Below are 23,740 nucleotides of genomic sequence, written 5' to 3'. Positions count from 1 at the left end.
ACTTACCCATCATTGATTGCTATAATCTTTATTAAGTATTGGAAGATGTTGGGGTGCCTGGATGGCTCAGTCAGTTGAGTGTCTGGCTCTTGATTTCGAAAGCCTCAAGTCATGATCTCTCGCTTCATGAGTTCGAGCCCCACATCAGGCTCACACTGACAGTGCAGAGCCTGCTTGGGATTCTCTCTGTTTCCCTCTCTCTCTCTCTCTCTCTCTCTCTCTCTCAAAATAAATAAATAAACTTAAAAAAATAAAGTATTGGAAAATGTTGAGTACATTTTTAGGTTTTATTAATGAGATTGTTGATTTTCAGGTTAAGTGATGGTGGTACTGAGTTTTGTTTGTTCTTAATCAGGTTTGTTTAGTTATACTATATATACAATTAAGTTCACTGATTTTAAGGTTATAATTCAGTGAATTTTCACAAATATGCCCAACCGAGGCACCTGGGTGGGTGGCTCACTTGGCTGAGCGTCCAGCTTAGGTCATGATCTCTTGGTTCATGAGTTCAAGCCCCACATCAGGTTCACTGTTCTCTGCGCAGAGCCCGCTTCAGATCCTCTGTCCTTCTCTCTTTCCCCGTGCCCCACTTGCACTTGCTCAAAAATGAATAAAACATTAAAAAATTTAAAAAAAAAAACAACAAATGTGCACGATCATGTAGCAGTACTCCTACCATGACATAGATCATTTCCTTCCCCCCGCCCCCAGCATGTTCTATCATCCCTCTCTGCATTCACCCCTTCTCCCCACACCCTGGCCCCTGGCAATAATTGATCTGCTTTCCTGGCTATAGTTTTGCCTTCCAAAAAAGTCTATGTAAATGGATTTATGCATATAGTCTCTTGTGTTTGGCTTCTTAGTATAACGTTTTTGAGACTGACTTACGTTATCGTATGCATCAGTAATTCTTTTCTTTTTATGACTGAGTTGTGTTCCTTTGTGTACTACACCATAATTTGTTTCCTTCTTTATCAGTTGGTGGACATTTGCATTCTTTCAAGTTTGAGGCTATTATGAATAAGGCTACTATCCGCATTCTTGTGTAAGTCTTCAGCATTTGGGTCTTTAAATTTCTCTTGGGCAGATGCCTCAGAGTGGAATTGCTGGGTCATCTGGTGTGTGTTTCACTTTATAGGAAACTGCCCAATTATTTTTCAAAGTGCCTGCAACATGTTGAATTTTCTGCCAGCAGGTGTATAAGGATCCCAGTTGCTCCGTTTCCTTGCAAACACTTGGTATTTTTGCTGTTTTAAAAGTTGGTCATTCTTGTGAGTTTCTAGTGGTATCTCATTAAGGTTTTGCTTTGCATTTTCCTGCTGACTATATTGAAGCTTTCTTCTTGTGCTCACTTGGCATTTGTTTATTTTCTTCGTTGAAGGTGTTTAAATCTTGTCTTCCCCCCCCCCCACACCCCCGCCCAGTGGGGTCTTTTGTCTGGCATTGGGTTTTAATACCATTAACGAGTTATTCTGAAGAGACACAAGGAAGGTATTTTATTGCTGACTTATTTTCAAGAAGGGAATTCCTTTCAGTGGGTATTTTGTTTCCTGCACCATTTTTTAAATTATTTTTTATTTTTTATTTTTATTTTTATTTTTGTATTTATTTATTTATTTATTTATTTATTTATTTATTTATTGCTGCTGTTGTGGGCATGGCCAGAGGGATTCATCTGTTATCTGTTGGTTTCTTTTCATGTATCTCACCCTGCTTCCTGACATCCGTAGTTGACCCTTGAACAATGCAGGGATTATTAGGGTGCTGAACCCCCACCGTGCAGTCAAAAATCCACATCCAGTTTTTAACTCCCTCCAAAACTTAACTGCTAACACCCTAGTATTTATTTTTATTTTCTTTAAGTTTATTTCTTTATTTTGGGAGAGACACAGAGAGGCAGCAGGGGAGGGGTAGAGAGAGGGAGAGAGAGAATCCCAAGCACGCTCTGCTCTGTCAGCACAGAAGCCAAGTAGTGCGTGGGGCCCGATCTCTTCAACCATGAGATCGCGACCTGAGCTGCCATCGAGAGTCAGGCGCTTAATCGACTGATCCCCCCCTTAACTGCTAACAGCCTCCTATGGACCAGAAGCCTGACTGGTAACACAAAATTGGGCACGTATTTTCTAGGTCATATGTTTTATAGAGAAAACAGAATGTTATTAAGATCCTAAGGAAGAGAAAATGCATTTACAGTACTATACCCCATTTATCGGGAAAAGCTTGCGTATAAGTGGACCCTCACCGTTCAAACCCATGTTGGTCAAGGGTCAGCTGTACTGCTTACTAAACCTGTCAACTCGTTCTCTGAGAAAGCCCACGTGGTTTTATTAGCTCCCCCCCAAACACACATACATACGTATACACTGATCGTGTGCAAAGCTTGCCTCACCTAGACGCCTCTATGAAAGCCCGCTTAATTATTCCCCTCATCAGCCAACCTCTCATGCTTTTTGGTTCCCTTGTACCTGGCACTCGGCGCAGAGTAAATAACTGAGGAGGCGACAGATGACTGCTGATGGTAATAAGTTGCTGGTCTAGGTAAATTAAGTGCTCTTGAGTGATTCCAGAGTTTTGGAGAATAAGAGTTCTGTCTGAACTGATAGATCTAAAAGTAAATTATCTTAACTCTTACTTTAAAAACTGCTTATATAAGCTTTTACTGTAGAATACCTACATTTTGCTTGCTAGCTCTCTATAAAATCTTCTTGAAAATGTGTTGTAGCAAAGCTATGATTATGATTTGACTGTGAATAAGAGAGGGAAATTCTATTTTTAGAGTAGACGTATCTAGGTTAGAAAACCTAAGAGTATCCCAAATTTTATTTGGGACTTCTCCTGGGCATTTGTGGCTTAATCTAGCTTTATCAGTGGAGCAAAGGGCAGAGTATGTTTTTGATCATTTTGAGTAGCATTTCATATTAATGTAAAGTTAAGTTGACGTTTCAAGTGGTGTTCATGCTGTGTAGAGTCATAGGTGTGTAGAAAATAGATGAAAATGTGAGCTCTGAAGAATTTATTTATAGGAATTAAAGATCAGTGAGAATCTAATAGAGCACTGGATTGGCACCTATGAAATCTGAGATATAGGACCAGGTGAGCTGTGTGACTTTGGAGAGGTCACTTGACCACTCTGGGCTTTCATTTCCTCGGATGTGAAATGAGCAGATTCGAGCAGATGACCATACAATGGTCTTAGCTTTAAAATACATGCTGTGAATTATTTTTTATGAGGATGATTTCGATGTCACATGGCAACTTTGAAGACAAATCCAATCCTGAAATTCATTTACGGTGTTATTCTCCATCCCGATCCGAGGTGTGACTTTTGACATCTCTCAATCATTAGAGTAAGGTTGACCTCTTTGTTGTTTTCTCTCTTCAAAAGTGTGAGAAAGAGAAAGCAAAAGTAATGATAAAGGTGAAAAGGAATTTGTGATACGATTTAGGGCAAAACAAAAAAATTGTAGTTGGAAAATAGTAAAATGTAAAGCTTTTTACTTTGTTATTATTAGTCACCATCAATCCCAAATACCTCTGGGCCCAATTTAATAAAAATTTCCCTAATGCTTTGTCAAAGGTGTATGATTTTATTCATTTGAATTCTGGAATCATATACTTCAGCAGGCAAATAAAGTCTTTTTTTTTTTAATTTTTTAAACGTTTATTCATTTTTGAGAGACAGAGACAGAGTGTGAGTGGGAGAGGGGTAGAGATAGAGAGAGGGAGACACAGAATCCGAAGCAGGCTCCAGGCTCCGAGCCGTCAGCCCAGAGCCCGACACGGGGCCCGAACTCACGGACCTCGAGATCGTGACCTGAGCTGAAGTCGGACGCTCAACCGACCGAGCCACCCAGGCGCCACCAGATAAAGTCTTAAGTTGCAGTTAGTAAACAATTAAACAGAAATGTAGAACTTGGAGTTCATATTTCTCTTCTGATCTGGTACTAATTTTTACTTTAGGTTCTTGTTGAACCTTGTTAGATACAGGCACAGGGAAAGTAGATTGTTTTGAAAGTTTTAACTGTGAGTGTGGGAAGTGTCAGTCTGAGTTGTTATTTAAATAGACATTTTCGGGCTTGCTTTCTATTTTTTTTTTAAAAGCTATGCAAAATCTAGGTCAAGATCTGCAGCCTTGCTAATAAACTTCTGGCTTATCGTTCATTACGAATCACTCCAGAAAGGAGATAATGATGGCTGGGAAAGTTGGCATTGACCTTAATGAAGTGGTTAAAATTTTTACTATTGCTTACTCCTATATCCATGCAAAATATACAGTAGATCTCAATAAAAAGATAACTTGTGGGGCGCCTGGGTGGCGCAGTCGGTTGAGCGTCCGACTTCAGCCAGGTCACGATCTCGCAGTCCGTGGGTTCGAGCCCCGCGTCGGGCTCTGGGTGGACGGCTCGGAGCCTGGAGCCTGCTTCCAATTCTGTGTCTCCCTCTCTCTCTCTGCCCCTCCTCCATTCATGCTCTGTCTCTCTCTGTCTCAAAAATAAATAAACGTTAAAAAAAAATTTTTTTTAAAAGAAAAAATAGGGGCGCCTGGGTGGCGCAGCCGGTTGAGCGTCCAACTTCAGCCAGGTCACGATCTCGCGGTCCGGGAGTTCGAGCCCCGCGTCAGGCTCTGGGCGGACGGCTCGGAGCCTGGAGCCTGTTTCCGATTCTGTGTCTCCCTCTCTCTCTGCCCCTCCCCCGTTCATGCTCTGTCTGTCTCTGTCCGAAAAATAAATAAACGTTGAAAAAAAAAATTTAATAAAAAAAAAAAAAGATAACTTGTTACGGTCAGTGCATTTTCCTTCCTGTCTGTAGCTCCCACTTTCACATAAACAAAGATCTAGTTATTTGGATTGATGATACACAAGGAGAACAGGTACAAGAGGAGAAGACGTTTACATTTCCCACCGCGGTATTTTCTTTTGAGTTGCCGGATGTTTAGATAACAAGCACTTTCATGATCGATGCAAGTATATCCAAGCATAATAAGAGCATTTATGTGTCAGACAGATACACGGATTGGACTCTCCGTCTCTTCCCCCCTTTGTGAACCGGAATCGCGTTGTTTCTGGGCCTGAGCGCACGCCTGGTCAATGTTAATTGTTTCCTTCCTAAAAATGAAACATTGTGCGCTCACAGTTTGGGACGTCGTTGCCTCCGAGGTCTGTCCTGGCTCCAAGAGAGAGAAGCCCCGGGACAACGAGGCATGTGTGTGTGTGTGAGCTCATGCTTAACTGCATTCGGAGAATGGGACAAGCAGTGTGGCCCGTTTCGTAATATCTTATTCCCTTCCAAACGTTAACCAAGTTCCTCCAGCGTAGCTGTTTCCTTCCCCAGTGATACAGTTGTTGGTGAAGAAGCTCCCTCGTTTCCTGCGTGGTTTTGGGAACTAGGACTGACAAGGCCTGTGGGGGCCTTGGGTTTGGAATGCCATAAAGCCACCTGGGTGGGGGCTCCCGGCAGATGGCAGTACACAGGCTCCTTGTTGGGTTTGTTTTCCAATGAACTCCCAAACGCAGCCCCCCCCCCCCCATGCTTGAAATTTGTTAAAGCAACTGCATTTGAAAGAGGCTTTGGGTTCCGTTTTCCCCGGGGATGTTAGGAAATACACTGTCTCTGTTCTTCAGTGAAAATCGGTCTTTTTATTTTTTTTTAATGATACTTGAAAAGTTAATCACTTACATCCTCCAGAATAATTTTTGTGTGTCTTTTTCCTTTAGAAATCCCCAGTTGGGCATCCAAAGCGCCTACCCTGTTCTTTCTGCATCTTGAATCGAGCATTAACAGGACACTCTAAGGTCTGAAGGGGAAATAAAAGGTAATTAAAACTTTTCTTATTAAATTGATGTGTAACCCTGATGATCGTAAAGTAAATACAACTTTTTATTTGTTGAGCAGAATTTAGGTGTTTTCTTCCACCACTTGCCCTCCCCCCGCCCCCACCTTTCCATTCTGATTTACTTTCCCTTCCTCTCTTCTGTTCCCTCCTTTCTCTGTTCCTGTCTCCTTTCTCCCTTTCCCCTCCTTCCTCCTTCCCCCCTCCTCCTTCTCACCCCACCCCCCCTCTTCTTTACATGCATTCATCCAGCAGACGTTTGTGATGTCTGTCCCGTGGTGCAGCTCACTGTCCTGAGCCCGCACATGCCATCCTGTCTTTCTTGCCCTGGGGGAGTGGAGGGATTGCCAGAAAGCCCCTCTTGGGACCTGCTGCCCACCTGAGCACTGTGTCTGCTGGTCTCTACTCCTGCCCGTCACTGTCCTCATTGTCCCTGAAACCCATGGGCTCTCCCCGACCTTTTTGAAGCTGCCTGGGCATTTACCTGCAGGGACTTTTCCGTGAATTCTGTGGCTATTTTAACTCCCCAGTTTGGACTGTCAGGATCGCAGTCGCTCACGGGGTAAGTAAAGAAAGGCGCAGTGGTGTGCTGGCCCCTGACTGGTGAATTTGTAAGTGTTCTCGCTCGGTGTGAGATTTGGCATCTTTTTCCGAGCCACTAACATGATACAGAGATTGCACAAAAATGAAATGTTACAGGTCTGCAACAGGATGTGAACGTCTGCGCTCATGCCACTCCCTAGCGATAATACTGCCTAAATGGAGGTGCGAACATGTTAATTCCTTTCCTCTCCACGCATGGACTCGTGTGGCTAATAAAGACATTCAGTCAGTAATAAGTGCCCTGAACCAGTTGGCAAAAATATCAGGGGTAAAAGTGGTTTCATATTTTCTGTGGAATATCGCACCTTTATTTATTTCACGTTCCTGGTAACTGCCAAGTTGAACGGGCAATTTCTGTCGGCGGGGGGGGGGGGGGGGGGGCAGGGAGTGGCCACTGGGGCTCCCACGTGCCTGGTTCATGTTCATGTTTTGTAGTACACGGTAGTCAAACTACTACTTAGGCCACAGGGTGTTAAGAATGCGTCAGTCACTGCAGTATTCCCTAGGGAACCTGGGCCTTGGACGCTCGGTGGGAATGGGGAGCTTCTCCCTGAACTGAAAACCTTTTCAAGCATGATTCTTGGGACGTGAGTCTCCTCTCTTCACAGTGCCTCTGTCTGTCCTCAGGTTGATGGTTGTGAAGTTAGTCAGTCCCCCCTGGAACCCCCTCCCCACTATATCCAAAAATAATTTGCCATGATTCCGAAAGCTCTTATTCCGTCACTTCCCCAGTTGTTGGTTTTCCTACACTGTTAGCTGGTGAGGCAGGTCCCTGACTTGTTAAGCTCAGTAACTGAGAGCCTAGTGTGGCTGGGCACATAGCCGTTGGTGACCACTGAAGGGACATAGGGCATCTGTGCAGGGCTCTTTATTCTGGGATGCCTTGTGCTCTGGGCAGTTAGAAGCCCTGGCCTTTGGGTCACATGTGCCAGCTATGAGGCCAGATTTCAGTTTCCTCCTTGTGACTTTCTTCAGGGAAACTTGGGGGGTGGGCCCCAGCCAGATTTATGAGTTGGCTTGTGGATTAGGGTGTTCGGCTGTGGCTGCACCAACCCTGCCCTTTCCTGTCTGCTCTTATAGCCCTTATCATAGGTGGCATGGAGGGCAGGCATGGGAGAGCCAGATTCTTCGGGGTTGGTAAATAAGGTCGTGGCTTCGGCGTTCAGCACATCTGGGTCAGCATCTGTGCTCTGCCACATGGTGGATGTGATGTTGGGAGAGCTCTTGGCTTGGTGCCCCAGTTTCTTCATCTGTCAAGTCAGGATGATAAAAGTGCTGTATCATAGGATTATCGTGAGCCTTCAGTGAGTTATTATTGAGTTGCAACGTAGACGGGCAATGCTTAGTAGCTATTTGTTGCCATCACCTTCTGCAGAGTGGAGATAGTAATGTTTCCCTCTCCTGGTTACTCTACCCATTAAATGAGGTGGTCATATACAGGCGGCCTTTGAACAACACAGTTTGAACCGTGTGGGTCCACCTCTAAGCGGATTTTTTCAATAGATCTACGTACCGTGTCGCAAATGTGTAATCTCTTCCATATGCTTTTCTTAACATGTTCTTTCCTCTAGCTTCCTTTATTGTAAGAATACAGTCGATAATACACATAACATCCAAAATATAGTCGATCGATATTTTTATGTCACCGGTAAGGCCTCCAGTCTCCGGTGGGCCATCAGTAGGTAAGTTTGAGGGGAGACAGAAGCTATATGTGGATTTTTGACTGCTCAGAGATTGGTCCCCCAACCCCACGTTGTTCAAGCATCAGCGGTAAAATACATCGTGCCAGGCACATAAATGCACTCAACATATGGTCGCCCTCAGTGGTGCTGGTCAAAATGACAATAGCATCGTCACAGCAAGTGTGTACAGAATGGGACAGAGATTGTGACTCTGAACGCTAGCTGATACGTAACAGTAGCAGGCAAGACAGCTACAAGTTCAGTTTGGCGACCACACGGTATGTATGTATTGACAACTTGACATTGTTTAAAATCTCATCATTAGCTGGTTAAATCATTGTCTACACTTTGGACACAAAAGTTAACTCAAAAAGGCTTTGTGTATGGTTAACTATACACATTTTTTTATTCTTATTAGTGTCATCTTTTTATTCTTATTATCCCGCTCATCTTTTTATTCTTATTAGTGTCTAAGTTTTTAAATATGAAGGACAGCCTTTTCTTGAATTTTTACAAAATTTTTAAACTACCTTAAGAATAAATGATATTAGCTCTTGAACAGTGTTAGAAGCCATCAGCCTGTCTACACATGTCTTTGATCATATTTATAGATGTGTTGATGTTTTGGTCTTTCTCATTAGACACGGCCTTTCCTTCATCATTCTTAAGTATACTGAAATATTACCACCCATATTATGTGGTTGTTCCAAAACTTTATAAAAGGGGAAGCAAACTGAACTCTAATAACATTTGATTCTACTAGACCTAAATTAAATGGGGCTTAATTTTAGAAAAATCTTTGACATTCTTTTTCCTATACTTGGAACCAAAGCACATTTGAATCCTTGGTGTATTGGAGAATTTCTTACCACTTTTTTTATATGTTCGCTTTGGGTACACCTGAGACAAATGGCATTCCATGGCTTAAGAACATCAGTGAAAGGACAGAGTATATGATTCGAGTGCCCGTGAGTGACCTTAGGTTGTTGAGCCCTTCTGGCGATAGAGGCCTGTCGTGTTTTCTTCGCACCTGTGCTTGGCAGCGGGCATGCTCGGTGAAGCTGGGAACTGAATTAAAAACACAGCAAAGGCAATTGGAGAACCGAAAATGCCTTTGTTAGGATACTGAGAATATGATGACTTTTCAAATTTGCCTTTCATCTTACCGTAATCGAGTTTAAAGTAGAAATCAAGACCCTGTAGCGGGGGTGATACTTTGGGTGTATTTGAAAGCAGCTTTTTGCTCTGTCCTAAGTTTAGGATGCTGATGGGCCGGGGTCCACCTCCTCCTTCCTTCTGCCTTCCCTTCCTGCCGCCTGTGTCTCTCCCTGCCCCCCCTCCTTCCCTATCTGCCCTCCTGCCCCTCCCCCCCCAACTCCTGCCTGTTTTTGAGATGGACCTTAAACAAACCCCTGTCTGTCCCTGCTCTCGTGTTCCCTGTGCAGTGGCCTGGGTGTCGTCTTCAGAGGTCCTGATAAGAGTTCAAACCAACAGCAGCGAGCAGCCTCGAGCAGTCACGCCACCACCCCTCTCTGCTGTGACTTGTATTCTGGTGGGCAGCCCCCCTTCATTACTTAAACACCTGAGGGAGCCGTCCGCCTCTCTGTCAGAATCCGTGGCGGTACGTCTGTGCTCTTGAGTTACATCCGCCTCTTAGAGCGGTTTTGTCGGCGTCCTTTGCTACCTCATCCCTCAGCTAATTTGGGAAGGAAGCATTCTGCTTCTATTAACATCACTGTTTTCTGGCAGAGAACAGTATTATGGTTGCGTTTCACAGGAAAGACCCAGGCTCAGCCAGAAGTGTTAAGTTCTGTTTGGAATCAGACTTATTCTCTTACCTGCCAGTGTGTGTTCTTCATGATAGAAATCTAGCACTGTGGGGGCGCCTGGGTGGCTCAGCCGGTTAAGTATCCAACTCTTGATTTTGGCTCAGGTCATGATCTCACAGCTCACGAAACCAAGCTCTGGAGTGGGCTCTGCGCGTGGGCTCTGGGCGTGACCGTGCGGAGCTTGCTTGGGGTTCTCTCTCTCTCTCTCCTTCTCTCTCAGCCCCTCCCCTGCATGCACTCTCTCTCTCTCTCTCAAAATAAATAAACGTTTACAAAAAAAGAAAAAAAGAAAGAAAGAAAGAGAGCCGATACGGTGACTCCTGAACTGGCTTAGTATTCCCAGCAATAGACATTAATCTCTTTTCATTTTGAGTTTTAAAAGTTTTTGTATTTGACCGTAAGTTGGCACGCAATCGTTACGATTTTTTTTCCATTGGAGATGTGCACAACTTGACAAATTCGACTTTGTTACGTGTTTGCACATAGGTTATGGTTTGCCCTGAGATTAAACAAGTAAAAAGAGTGTGGCTACTCCTCAAAATTTGTAGCAGTGACCAGTGAAAGTTTCTGGAAACCAGGGAATAGTTTAGTTGCTATTCTGAACGGGATGTTAGTGAGTCCCTCCTATCCATACTCCTGTCCCCTCTACCCTGGCGTCACCTGGGCTTTAAACTCTCACGGAGACTTGTTTGCTTTAGGTATAGATCTGACCTGAGTATCATCGAAGAGCAAACCATTTAAACAGGAGTGTATTTGAGTAGGTTAAATATACAGTTCTTCAAATCCTAGAAACATTTGAATTTCCCTTTTCCAAGTACTGAGTGTCCTGTTTTTTATTTTATTTTTTTATTGTATTTCTGTAATGTAAACTTAGATTTTCTTCGATTTTTTTCTGATAAATATCCATCCTTCCTTCCTTCTTTTCTTCCTTCCTTCCTCCCTCCCTCCCTCCCTCACTTCCTTCCCTCACTTCCTTCCCTCACTTCCTTGTGTTTAGATGACGAAGAAAAACATCTGATGGTATGTTGTCATTTTTCAGGGTGATTTTAGAGACACTTAAGTAATGGTAGGCCTTCCATGTATGAGTGGCACTAAGTGCATGTTAATTTTTTTTTCCTATTTGATTTTATAATCCTAGGCTCTGATTAACCTCCAAAGCCTGATATCGACAGTAAATGAATTCTAATTGTTACATATGATTCTTAAAAGAACCAAGTCCTTAGCACTTTTTCCGGTTTTCATACACAAATATGGAATTTGGCTTTCCTTCTTTAAAAGGAAGGTTGTTTATTGTATGGATTTCAGATGTTTCTGATTTAAGTCGCACACTTCAGTCGTACAGATGAGGCTCTGTTTCAACCAGGAATACAGTGTTTATATAATCTTTGAAGCTTTTCTCGTTGCATCCCTTTACAGTGAGTTCCATTCTCGGCTCTGTTTTCGGAGTTGTTTCCTATGTTAATTAGCACTGGAAAGCAGACGTTTCTTTTCTCTTTTTCTCATTGTTGTACAGGTTCGCCTCTCCAGCCTCCACGGTTAGCATTTTATCTCCGAGGCTGCTCTCCTCTCTCTGTCGGCTGGATGGATAGGCATCACCACAACGTGACACAGGCAGGGACTGTCTGGGTTTGAAATGCAGGGTGTAGGGGGCCAAATGAATTCTAGATTGTTCTGACCTAGTAACTCACCCAGTTTTTGTTTCTGCATCTTCAAAAGGTACTACTAGGAGGATAATTGAACCTCTTGCAAAAGGTCTTTCTCTCCCCGAGTGATTACTGCTGGCATATAAATCTGTGTTAGCCTCTTTTCACTTACATTCGAAATCTCAGGTATCACTCACTCCAGATCAGGTTGCAACGCTGCCCTCGTGGCTCCCCGTCGGCCCTGGGAACATTCTTGACGGCTGTTCAGCGCCGTGTCATATTTGCGCCTGACGTCATGGCATGTTCAAGATATATGCGTTGCAGATTTCACTCCGACTCCTTGATTTTACAGAGGAGAAAATTGAGACCACGTTTACAGTCGCCTCCGCTTGGGATATCTGTTAAGAATTCAGCAAAGATGTCATTTTCTGTTGTCATTCCTGCACTTCTGTAAATTGAGCATTCCACTAGGTCACAGAGATTGTTTTGATAGAAATTCCCTCAGGGAGGGGTGCCTGGGTGGCTCAGTCGGTTAAGCCTCTGACTCTTGGTTTCACCTCAGGTCATGGCCTCATGGGTTCGTGTGTTCAAGCCCCGCATTGGGCTCTGTGCTGACCGGGCAGAGCCTGCTTGGGATACTCTCTCTCTCTCTCTCTCTCTCTCTCTCTCTCTCTGCCCCTCCCCTCTCTCTCACACACACAAAATAAATAAATAAACTTCATTGAAAAAATTAAAACCAAAAAAGAAACTCCCCGACGGAGCTAAAGAAAGCATATCCCTACCATGTTAGTTTATACAACTCCCCCCCCACCCCGTCCTTCTAGGTAATTCTTCACAGTGTTGCCCTCCATGCCGGAGACTGGATTGCAGTTATCCCGGCTGGCTGGCAGGTTCAGGGCCTCCTCACTGGCCCTGCTTTGGGGAGGGAAACTGAGCCCTGACTCATCCTCACTCTAAGAATGCTGGGAGGAAGTCCTTGTGAGGGCCTCCTCCGTGTGGGTCACGTTAAAAATGCAAAGAGCTTAGATTATTAGCCTTCGTGTGACTCAAAGACTGAACTCCTTTCCCTTAGAATGCGTGTGATGAGCTTACCTACCTGTTTGTTCGATGCCATGCTGGTTGGCACAGGGCCGGTGGCCAACCCAGAAGCACCAGCCGTTGTCGGTGTTCCCCAAGAGGCCGTTGTCACCAGCTCCGTTTGCTCCCTTTGGAACACCTTCACCGTCCACGCGGAAAGTCTTACACATATGGGATCGCATGGAGGTCACAGGTCTTGACATTGTATTCCCCTGGTACTCCTTTCGCGTGATTTGTTTCTAAAATCGTAATTTAATTAATTACCTCTGTTTGGTAGGCTGTGTTGGGTACCAGGTCAGTCGGTTGGACAATGGGAAATGCTGCAGGAATTTCGGAACTGAGTCCTGTTCTGCTCTTTCACTGTGGGTTGAGTTGCCCGGACAGGTCAGCTCCTTCTCTGAAGGTCACCTCTTCTTTGACGTACTATACTGTCTCCGCCCTGCCTTTTTTCTTTTCCTGCAAAACATTTACTTTCTTCTGCTTTTGATTTGGGCACAGATCATTCTGTCCTCAGAGCTAATCCATCTGTGTGCTGTGACAGTTTATTTATTGAACATAAAAGCAAAGCAGTTTGGTTTTTTTCTAAGCAGTTCGTGTTTTCCAGTATCTGAAATAATGCTCACAAAGAGAAGTTGATGTACAAACATGTAGAGACCCAGGTGCTCCTGGACGGTCACCCCCCTAGATCAGGACCAGCATTGAAAAAAATTTTTTTAATGTTTGTTTATTTTTGAGACAGAGGGAGACAGAGCGTGAGTGGGGGAGGGGCAGAGAGAGAGAGAGGGAGACACAGAATCCAAAGCAGGCTCCAGGCTCCGAGCTGTTAGCACAGAGCCGGATGCGGGGCTCGAACCCACGAACCTCGAGATCGTGACCTGAGCCGAAGTTGGACGCTTAACCAGCTGAGCCACCCAGGCACCCCAGGACCAGCATTTTTAAATTCCATGTTCAATGAGGCTTAAAATGTCCACATATGATATTTTTCCTTTCTCTACAATCCTTTTTTTTTTTCAGCAGTCTTGTTGCCATATGATGGTTGATAAAATGAACTTTCGCAACAAATGCACACAATTTCTTGTTTTTGGCGGGGGTGGGGGGGTCAGAAATGGGGAAAGCTGAATTGCTAAGGTACACCACAGTAACTTAACCACGTGAATAAACATTAAGTGGAAATGTTCATTCCAGCAAGAAATAGGACCACGCCTTCAGCATAAAGCATGGTGATGTTTCCCACTCTTCTGTTATTCTCCCTTTTACCAAAACTTAAAACATGCCGCCATGAGTAGATATTTCTGGTGGTCCCCATCACTTAATTGGTGGTGACATTTCAGCCACCATGTGAGCAAGTTGATATGCTACTGGTTCTCCCCCCTCCCTCATTTGGATTGGTCAGTATTCTGTAGCTCCTATTCAGGGAAGTCACAGCCAGAGGAAATTATAGCAGGTGCACCGTAAGCTGAGGGTGTCAATGCCAGATAGGGAAGGTGAGGGCATTACCCTGGATGATGCGGTTCACTCACCGTAGTGATGGCCAGCCGTCACCCACATGTGGCATCGAGGTGTGGGGCTACACTGGCTGGTGGAGGAAGAACTTGGGGTCAACAGCACTTCCTGGTGTGAACCATCTGGTAAGTGAAGACGTTCCTTAAAGTGGTGTGTGTATGGCCGTTTTCTCCATTTTAGCGATAGGGTTTGGTAATCCTGCAGTAATCTGATCACCAGATGGTTGGCAGACGGCTAACTTCTGCTTTAAGTCTGGAAGCGGCTCGAAAAAGGAACCATATTTCCTTGTCCCTGAGTCTCTCACAGGGAGTAAGCAGGGGTCTAGCTTCAGTTCTTAGAAGGATTTGACCTCAGAGAGGCTGTGTAAAGTCTCCCATCCTTAGCCTCCTTGTGTGTACCATGCGGAGAAATAGATTCGGATTTCTCTGTTTCCATAAGCTACAAGTTTCGATTTGACCATTATAATCAGGGGCTAAGTTAGAACACGTAATGTTATTGGACTGAAAATAATGTTATTCCTTCTTTTTAGATACTGAACCCTATACTCGATCCAGGATATTGCACTAAAATTGCGTTTATGATGAAGACATTTTAAAATTGCAGATGTTAATTGATTTAAAAATAGTACATATGCGTTTTTATTCAGCTGTTGACCAACAGGGCTTGGGTGCCTTTTCCTGATTGTGTAGCCAGAAGCAACAGTAATGAGGCTTGTGGGTGCAATGTCAGTGTCAACGCAGAGATGATAGCGTGTGACCTCTCTGGGTTTTGGCTGCTTTTTTATACAGATCGTTTCCCGCAGCCTGTCTGTTTCTAGTTTATTCACCCTTCTAGGTTACCTGGATCTTCTGCTCTGCGGATTGTAATTTTTTCCCAGCGAGCTCTCCCCATCTCCTTTCATAAGTGAGGGAGACTAGTTAGGTGATGCTAACACAGCCTCTATAGCACGGTTTGAGAGGTACTCTGGCCGGCTGTAGCACACCGAGGTAGTGTGTGAACTCTGTGTGCCAGAGTTCACGGCGTAGGACTGCACTTTCTAATATGCTAGATGAAGATGTGGGTGAGGAACTTGTCTCCAGTGTCGTGTTATGTTCCGCTACCTAAAAGCTACGATCTATAGGGGAGGAGCACCTGGGTGGCTCAGTCGGTTAAGCGTCCCGCTCTTGATTTCGGCTCAGGTCATGATCTCACGGTTCGTGAGATTGAGCCCTGCGTCAGGCTCCACGCTGTTTAGGACTCTCTCTCTCTCTCTCTCTCCCCCTCTCCCTCTGCCTCTCCTCCCCCCACCAAAAATAAATAAATAAAATAAACTTTAAAAAAAAAAAAAGAGCTACAATCTGTGTCCAAACCCGTTATCAAACCTCCCTGGATCCTTGTAGAAGAAGTGAAATAGATATAAAGCATCCGGTCATTAGCATGCCAGGCCTTTTCGTGATTTCTAGATGTCCCGCTTCACACCCTGGAAACGGGCCTGGCTCCTGTTGGCCCCGGAGACTTTGAGTGACACTTTCAACTTTAGAACACATCCCTCTCCCTCAGGGCACCGGGGGCAGATGCTGTTTGCACTGTAGCCAGTGAGATGGTTTTATGAGGGTAGGGCACCCGGGATCGGCCGGTATTTAAAGAACGCGAACGAAATCGGTAGGTGCCTTGCGGAGGCACGAGGCTACAGCTTTTGGACAGTTATTTCCTCCTAGGATTGCAAGTCTTATCGATGGCTGATTGTGCAAACTGGAGTTGTTTGTCCACAGAGCGTGCCTCTCCCCGCAAGGAGAGGCAGCTAGTAAATGTCAGCTCAGGGCCGGCAGCATGTGGCTTCAGAATGCCCAGCCCCGGTGGCCTGTTAAGGATGACGCGTGTCAGTAATCAAAGCACTCGGGTGTCGTGGGCGTTTACTTTTTCAGATGTAATAAGTACTTCAAGCCATGGGTTTTGCCTTGGTCAGAAAGTTGGGATGTAAACAATGTGGTCTCGGGACGCCTGGGTAGCTCAGTAGGTTAAACGTGGGTGTCTTGATTTCGGCCAAGGTCACGATCTCACCGTTTCGAGATCGAGCCTTGAGTGGGGGGCTCCGTGCTGGGTGTGGAGCCTGCTTGGGGTTCTCTCTCTCTCCCTCTCCCCCTTCCTCCCCCTTCTCTCTCTCTCTCTCTCTCTCTCTCTCTGTCTCTCTCAAGAAAATAAATAAATAAAACAGCGTGGTCTCATAAAAACTGTTTCTTGTAGATCAAGAGTTAATTTTCATTCCGGAAGAGATCACCGACTAACCCTTAAACCTACAACAAGTTATTTAATCTCTCTCTGCTTTGATTTTCTTGCCCGGTGGATACTCCAGATCTGAACGCTTCAACAGTGGTTACCGTGGGCACGCAGCGTTCTGGGTACTGCGCAACTTATTCCCTCATTTGATCCTCTTAACAGCTCTGGGGTAGGGTCTGCTATTATCCCCATTATAAATGAGGTCACTGAAGTGTAGAGAGGTAAAATAGCTTGTCTAGGGTTGCACAGGTAACAGTAGTAAAACAGGACTTGCATGTAATCAGGATGATTCTAGAATCGCATTCCCTTAAATGATACTCGGTACTGGCTCTCCAAAAAAGTGGTATAATAGTCACTGATTCCTTTGTATTTGGTGAATGTACATTTACTCTTTCGTGGGAGGTATTTGAACCAATGAATGTGACCGCTGTTTGGCTGGTACTTAAATACATTCTGCCGGGGCTGCACAAAGTACCGTGCTACTTAGGAATGACTTCCTGCAGCAGCGTGGATTCCTACCTAGACGTTGGGGTGCTCAGAGGCACCACATAGGCTGGTACAGATGAATCCTGTGTTGGTCCTAGGGGGCCCCTCGCACAGACCGCCATGATCATGACATCTCTTAGACTGCGTTGTCCACAGCCTGTACAGTTGTATGCCCGGCTTTTTGCAAGCTGACAACCTTATTTAGAAAACTTTCGGGGCACCCGGGTGGCTCAGTCGGTTAAGCGGCTGACTTCGGCTCAGGTCACGATCTCGCGGTCCCTGAGTTTGAGCCCTGCATCGGGCTCTGTGCCGACCGCTCGGAGCCTGGAGCCTGCTTCCGATTCTGTGTCTCCCTCTCTCTCTGACCCTCCCCCGTTCATGCTCTGTCTCTCTCTCTCTGTGTCTCAAAAATAAATAAACATTAAAAAAAATTTTTTGGAAAACTTTCATGAACACGTAGAAAATGTAGTGTACCTATGATCATAGTTCCTGCTTTATAAACTCACCTTAGTGTATCAAAGCTACCTTTGAATGAAGTGAAAAAAAAAAATACTTTACATAGCAAACCTCCAGATGCTAAGATGCCCATGTGAAAGCAGTAGCTACCAGGTAAATAGAGAAGCCATTTGGAATGCCACAGAAGAATCAAAATAAGCCCCTGTACTAATTTCTAATTTACAGGGACGTTAGTTGGCCAGACTGTGTGGGTATTAGAATTACAAACTCATCAGCTTAGTAATTTTGCAAATTATAGACCTCACCCAGCAAGGTCCCAAAATAAAAGCCAGTTTGAACTATTTCAGCTGTCACTTAGCTTCAAGGCAGCGCAACTCGCGCAATACATCAGATTGTAGAGATTCGTGGATGCTCTTTAGGCAAGTGCCACTTCTGGCTAAAAGCAGGTGGCACTTGGAAATTCTCGTGAGACAAGGACAAAATGCTGTGTGGATGGATGGACACAAAGCCCTCAAACTGCTGTACCCACTAAATATGCTCAGTAGTAAATAGGTTATATAACACCTGTACTATGTAGTGTTAGGAAGTAATGAGTGAACCAGGTAAAAATAAAGCTGTCTTCTTAAGCAGCTTTAATGGGTGAGAAGTTTAAGCGTAATCGTCTGTTGAAAAGTTGTTTAAAAATTAGTGAAGTGAATTAATTGTAACCTGACAGTAAGTCAGTGTGATGTACGCGTGTGCAATTAGAATAGTTATGGCCACATTTATTACAGGGGGAGGCAGAGCCCTGAGTGGGCCACGTTGTGGGGCTCAGAGGACGCTAGAATTGCCTTCTCTAGCTGCTCAAAGCAGCTCTGGATACGTCAGCAGTAATCACGGCTGCACAGTGGGGTCCCCTCTCTGACAGCACGGTCACACTCTCCCTTGTTGCTCTGTGGTTCTTCCAGGCGAACGTCGCCTAATAGAGGTCTGTGGTAAGCTCTGTGAGGGCAGGAAGTGTGGTGTGTTGGCAGCTGTCTCCCCAGGGCGCCTAGAGCAGTGCCTAACACCCAATGGGTGCCCTATGAATAGTCACCAAATGGAACGAACTCAACTGTGTCCCGATCTAACCCCATATTGTGTATTAATACCCGGTCCACGGTCCAGTGATCCAGGCTTCTGGGACTTCTGCATTCTCCGAAATGATCTGTATGTTTTGTGGCGATTCTGAAGAGTGCCCGTTTCATAGATGAGGGAATTGAGGCACAGGGAGGTTGTAGGGGGTCAGGCATTACCTTTCAGATATAAAGGTACGCCCTCCTTAAGTGCGTCATCACCCGTTAACAAACCCAGAATAAACAGAATGTCTTAGTACCACTTATACAACTATTTCTTCTTTGACCTTTCAACTTTAGGAACCCTCTTAGAGCAGAGATCTGAAGAAGGAACTCCATGTGTACATCTTCCCATAGCTGGCCACATGGACTCGTATTCACATTTCTTGATCTTCAACTTGTATCGCCTACTCACGTCCACTTTCGCAAGAGGATAACTTACGTCAAGTCAGTGATTACCAGTTGTCCAGTTCAAAATACGATGTCTCCAGCCTTACACTAGACTGTGTCATTCTGCCAGACGTTGGCTGTGGGGTCTTGGTTTATTAATGGTCACTCTCCAATGGAATATGCCGTGGGAGGTGGCTTGACAAATGCTAGAGAGAATTTGCTTTACAGGCCATAGCTTGAACCGGGGAGCCCGTGACACGGCAGATTTCCAGAGCTGATGTTGTTGGGCAACCGTGAGGCTAGCACACTTTCAAACCAGGAGAAAGTCGGGTGGGAGAGTTCCAGAGAGAAAATACTGGTGGTGGTAGGGGGCGTCTTCGAACGATACCGAAATCCAGTCATCCCAGGAGCGAATGTGGAAATCAGTAGATTTCTTTCCTTTGAAAACAGTAAAGACTGTGTCAGAATGAGATACTCTACGTTTTGGGGAAGCGGTGATACGAGCATTCTGAAGGATGTCAAATGATGTAGTAAGTCAATCCAGTGGTCCCTGCCTATCTGTAGGGAAGAGGAAAATACCAGTTACCCGAGTTTTGGCATCATGGTCTGTGTTTGGTAGGGTGCTTGTCATGAGGTTGGAGGACTAGCTGTATCTGAGGTGCACTTGGGAGCTGCCATGTTTGTTTCTTCTTTGTGTCCTCGGGGTTGTCCCCAGAGGCCACCGGGCGTGGGCTGTGGTTCCAGGCACTGAGGCACAGCGGCTGTCCAGAGGCACGAGGGACTTCCTGAGATTGTAATGAATCGTGTTCTCTTTCCGCCTCTCTGTCTCTTCATTTTAAACCGATGTTAATCAAACAGTGATACTTCGTAAATCATTGAAGAGGCAATGTCCCATCAAACAGTAATAGAGGAATTCTGTCTTTGTACAGTTTATACCTGTTTTAGTAAATGACTGCTCTCTTGTCATACGTAAGAGGCCATTTCACGTGGGTAATGAATATCGGGATTTTAGTTTTTAAAAACAGCTTCATGCAGGAGGTTATCGTGCTCGGTCACCAGTTTGAGAATTTTGAAAAAAAAAAAAAAGCTAATGGCAAAGTAGGACTTAATTTAAACTTTAGCTTCTTTCTTCTAACTCTCTTTCACCTTCTACAGAAGTTATTAGCATGAAAGCCTAATGGATTCACACTCCCTGGATTATATATGTGCTGCTGAAATTCAGCATTTGGTTCTCAATACTTGCTTAATAATCCCTAAACCCAGCCTGAAACTCTAGGGTGCTTAGGCATAGTTCATTATTACGAAGCCAGGCAGCAGTGAATTACTTAGCTGTTTTGCAGTGGTTCTTCTCTCACTTAGTCCTTTTCAGATGCACCTGCAAATTCTCTTCAGGAAAATTATCTGTTCATATTCGGAGGATAAAAATAGAAGCTTTGAACATTCCTTTGGTGCAGGCTTGGTGGAGAATGTTTTGGTGCTGCTGGGTGTTTTTCATTTTAAAAAGAATGTTCACGTTGATCTCACTGTTGTTCTTACCCTGCTGAGCCCTGACCCCCTCACCTCCACCGCCGCCGAGTTCCCTCCTTGCCTCATACCTCACAACATGTCAGTGGGTGCTGTTGTCCTGTTTGTGCTCACCCTGGTCCTTTCTTTCCCCTCTGCCTTCCCTCGGCACTGTCTGTTTTTGGTACTTTCTGGAGGTTCTCCATCCTGATACGCAAATCTGGGACACTTTCAATCCTTTTCGCCCCTGGCCTCAGAACTTTGTGACTTACTGCTCTGTTTTCTGTTGTCTTCTAGGTCAGGGGCTCTCATCTCCTCCCTTTCCTATCCTCTTTGTTCATTCCCTTACCATGGCTGAAATGTGCACATCCACCAGGGGTCTCGCTCAGCCATTTGGTCATTTTCAACCTGGAACGTCACATTCAAGCCTGGTTCCAGCTTTTCTTCCCGCAGTGATTATCTCAACATCTATGTCTCTTGCTAGATTCACTTAATCGATAGTCTACCCCAAACTCAAATTCACGAGGACACGAATGGATCTCCAGATCTTCCTGCTAATAAACCAGCATCTCTCCTAGCTTTTCTGCTAAAGTACCACTGAGCTTCTGATACGGAGGAACCATCTTTGGAAAAACTTGGAGAATCAACCACACTCCTGGGCATTCACTCATTAAGTGGTTTTGTTCCTTGACTTGTTCATATTTGCCCTTTTCTCTCTCTCTTTACTGAGTTCCAAGTCGAGTGCCCATCTTCTTTCATCAGATGGCGTCACTAAAGCTGTCGCCAGCTGGCTACGCCATCCCTCAGGGGTTCCATTTCCTGTCCAGCTTGTGTGTAACCTATAGGTGCATATTGATAAAATGCTGTCTTCATGTTACCTTCCTTCTTGAAAACCTTTTACTAACTTCCACGGACTGTGGGGGGTAAACGGTACAGATGGGGTAGAGTGGGCACCTACCTGCTGCCACAGACGAGCTCTGACTTACCTTTCCAGTCCTTTCTGTTCTCCAGCTTGGAATCCTCCCCGTCAGCTTTATTGACCTGCTTGAGATCTTGAATGCTTTTGGCAAACCCTGCTCGTTTCCTCTGCTCTCACCCGGGCCTAGAGTCCCCGTCCCATTTCCTTCACTTAGCCCAGTCACGGCAATATGTGCTGTCGCCCACAAAACGGAAGGGTCACCTCATGCTTCCTTTAAAGACAAGACTCTAAATGAATTTATAGCACTTCCTGTCTTAAGATCTCGCAATTAGCTTTGAGTTATCAGTGGGTCTCTTCGCTGTTTTATTTTTAACTGTGGTAAAAAAAAAACACAACATAAAATTTACCGTCTTAATTTCTAAATGTACAGTTCTCAGTGGTGGTGTGTTATTGTTTTATATTATTTTCAATTTTTCATGGGTTTATTAGCCACATCTCAACCGTTGATACATAAACTATTTAAAGACTTGGGTTCCGTACTCTTGGCTGCGTTGCCTTAAGTCAGTGCATTCGTTATGTGCCTGTTGTTTCTAAACACTGTGTTTTGCATCCCCGACTTTGTCTAGTTCACACAGCAGATGTTAAACATCTGACAACTGAGTTTAAGAAATTTCTTTTAGGAATAATTTTTGGTGGTGGAATTTGTAAACAGCTTGTATAAAGAGTCATAGCTCATTCATTTAAAAAGTAAATGCCAAGCAAGACAAGCATTTTCGGGGGGGGGGGTGGATTTTCTCACTTAAGAGAAATCTTTGTAGAGTAATAGGGATTAAGATTTTTATTTCCTCCCAACAAGACTAGTGTGATAGATACTTGAGTGTGTGTGTGTGCGCTTTTAAACTGTAGTGCTCAGTATTATCTATTAGAATCATTCTGTCTCCTCAATAGCATGGTTATTTTCATTTTATATTGCTGGGTCAAGAATGAAAGGTTTCGTGTTTGATTTAGGTCACACTCTCATATACTCTGTTTCTGGGAAGTCACTTTGGCTTTTGTACAAGTTTCTGGTTGGGGAATTTTAGAAGTTGGTGAGCTCGTGTCCCCTTCCCGTGGATGGGCACCGTTTTGTGGTACTTAGGCTATTGTTTCAGACATGTGCAAACTCGGTTGTGATTAAGAACTGTCAACTACCTCTCATGTGTGAATAGATGACAGTGGATAGAAATACTTCATGAAAATCTCATTTTCTTTAATGAGAAGAATGCAGTTGGTCACAGTCCTTAGGCATACCTACAACAAATGTCCGAACTGCCCTGAATTAGATCAGATATTTCTTTGTAACTCTTAATATAAGTCTGGATGGATGGAAGGATGGATGGGTGGAAATATACACTTTTTCCCCCCAAAATCTGTGATTTTATTTTGCTCATTTTTTGTCTTTAATTTCATTGCATCTTCTTTCTTTCTTTCATTGAAGTATAGTTGACGTTCAATGTTACTTTAGCTTTGCGTGTACAGCGTAGTGATTTCGATAGATCTGTACGTCATGCTGCCCTCACAAGTGTAGCTGTCATCTGTCACCACACCACGCTACTAAAGTACCAATGATTCTGTGCCCTATGCCGTATGTTTTATCCCTGTGATTTATTCATTTCATAACTGGAAGCCTATACGTCCCCCTCCCTATCACCTGTGTTGCCCATCCAGAAAGTAGTATGGAGGAGTTTGGAGGTCCTCAAAAATTTAAAAATAGAAAGACATATGATCAGCAATTCCACTACTGAATACTTACCCAAAGAAAATAAAATACCAAATACTAATTCAAAAAGGTATATGCACCCCTATGTTTATTACAGCATAGCCAAGATAGAGAAGCAACACAAATGTCCATCTATAAGTGAATAGATATAGAAGAAGTGGTGTATACACACACACACACACACACACACACACACACACACACACACAGAGGAATATTACTCATCCATAAAAAGGAATGAGATCTTGTCATTTGTGACAATATGGATGGACCTAGAGAGTATTCTGCGAGGTGAAATAAATCAGACCCAGAAAGACAACTACCTTATGATTTCATTTATATGTGGAATCTCAGACACACACACACACACACACACACACACACACGCAAAAAACCAAGCAAATGAAATGTACACTTTCTGAATTGATTGTTCAGCACCGTCACACCAAACGTTATATAATACCCAGGTTATACCGTATCTTACACATCATACTTACCAGTAATAGTACTGTATTGATTTAAATTGTTTATCTCAATTCTTAATAGACTTGTTTCTCTCGCTCTTAATAGCCTGAGGGTTACTGGAAAGCAGGGGCTGACTTATTTATCTGTTTCTAGCGCCTAGCAGAGAACCTCGCATGGAGTTGAAATGAAACAAACTTCTATAAGTTGAAATCACAGCAGAATTGCTTATAGAAGCAAAATGAGAT

At 44.3% G+C, this 23,740-nt stretch overlaps 1 protein-coding gene and 1 long non-coding RNA gene across 6 annotated transcripts in view; one reads left to right on the top strand and one right to left on the bottom strand.

Moving 5' to 3' along the window:
- FAM110B (family with sequence similarity 110 member B) overlaps nt 1-23,740 on the top strand; it is a 145,161-nt gene that overhangs the window by 30,357 nt on the left and 91,064 nt on the right. For 4 of the 5 annotated variants that reach the window (XM_030303695.1, XM_030303696.1, XM_030303698.1 and 1 more), the window contains one exon: nt 5,715-5,812. The gene's annotated coding sequence lies outside the window, so the exon portion shown is untranslated. Of the gene's footprint in view, nt 1-5,714; nt 5,813-18,759; nt 18,907-23,740 lie in introns of all 5 variants that reach the window. The other variant, XM_030303699.1, reaches the window with a different exon arrangement.
- LOC115505920 lies at nt 1,919-22,295 on the bottom strand. Its single transcript, XR_003966181.1, has 3 exons — nt 22,285-22,295; nt 11,426-11,429; nt 1,919-2,276 (listed from the first exon to the last, which is right to left on the bottom strand). It is a non-coding gene; the product is annotated as an uncharacterized LOC115505920 (long non-coding RNA).

This window comes from Lynx canadensis, chromosome F2, assembly GCF_007474595.2.
Source record: "Lynx canadensis isolate LIC74 chromosome F2, mLynCan4.pri.v2, whole genome shotgun sequence".
Taxonomy (NCBI): domain Eukaryota; kingdom Metazoa; phylum Chordata; class Mammalia; order Carnivora; family Felidae; genus Lynx; species Lynx canadensis.
This window is presented reverse-complemented; position numbering and strand designations above follow the sequence as displayed.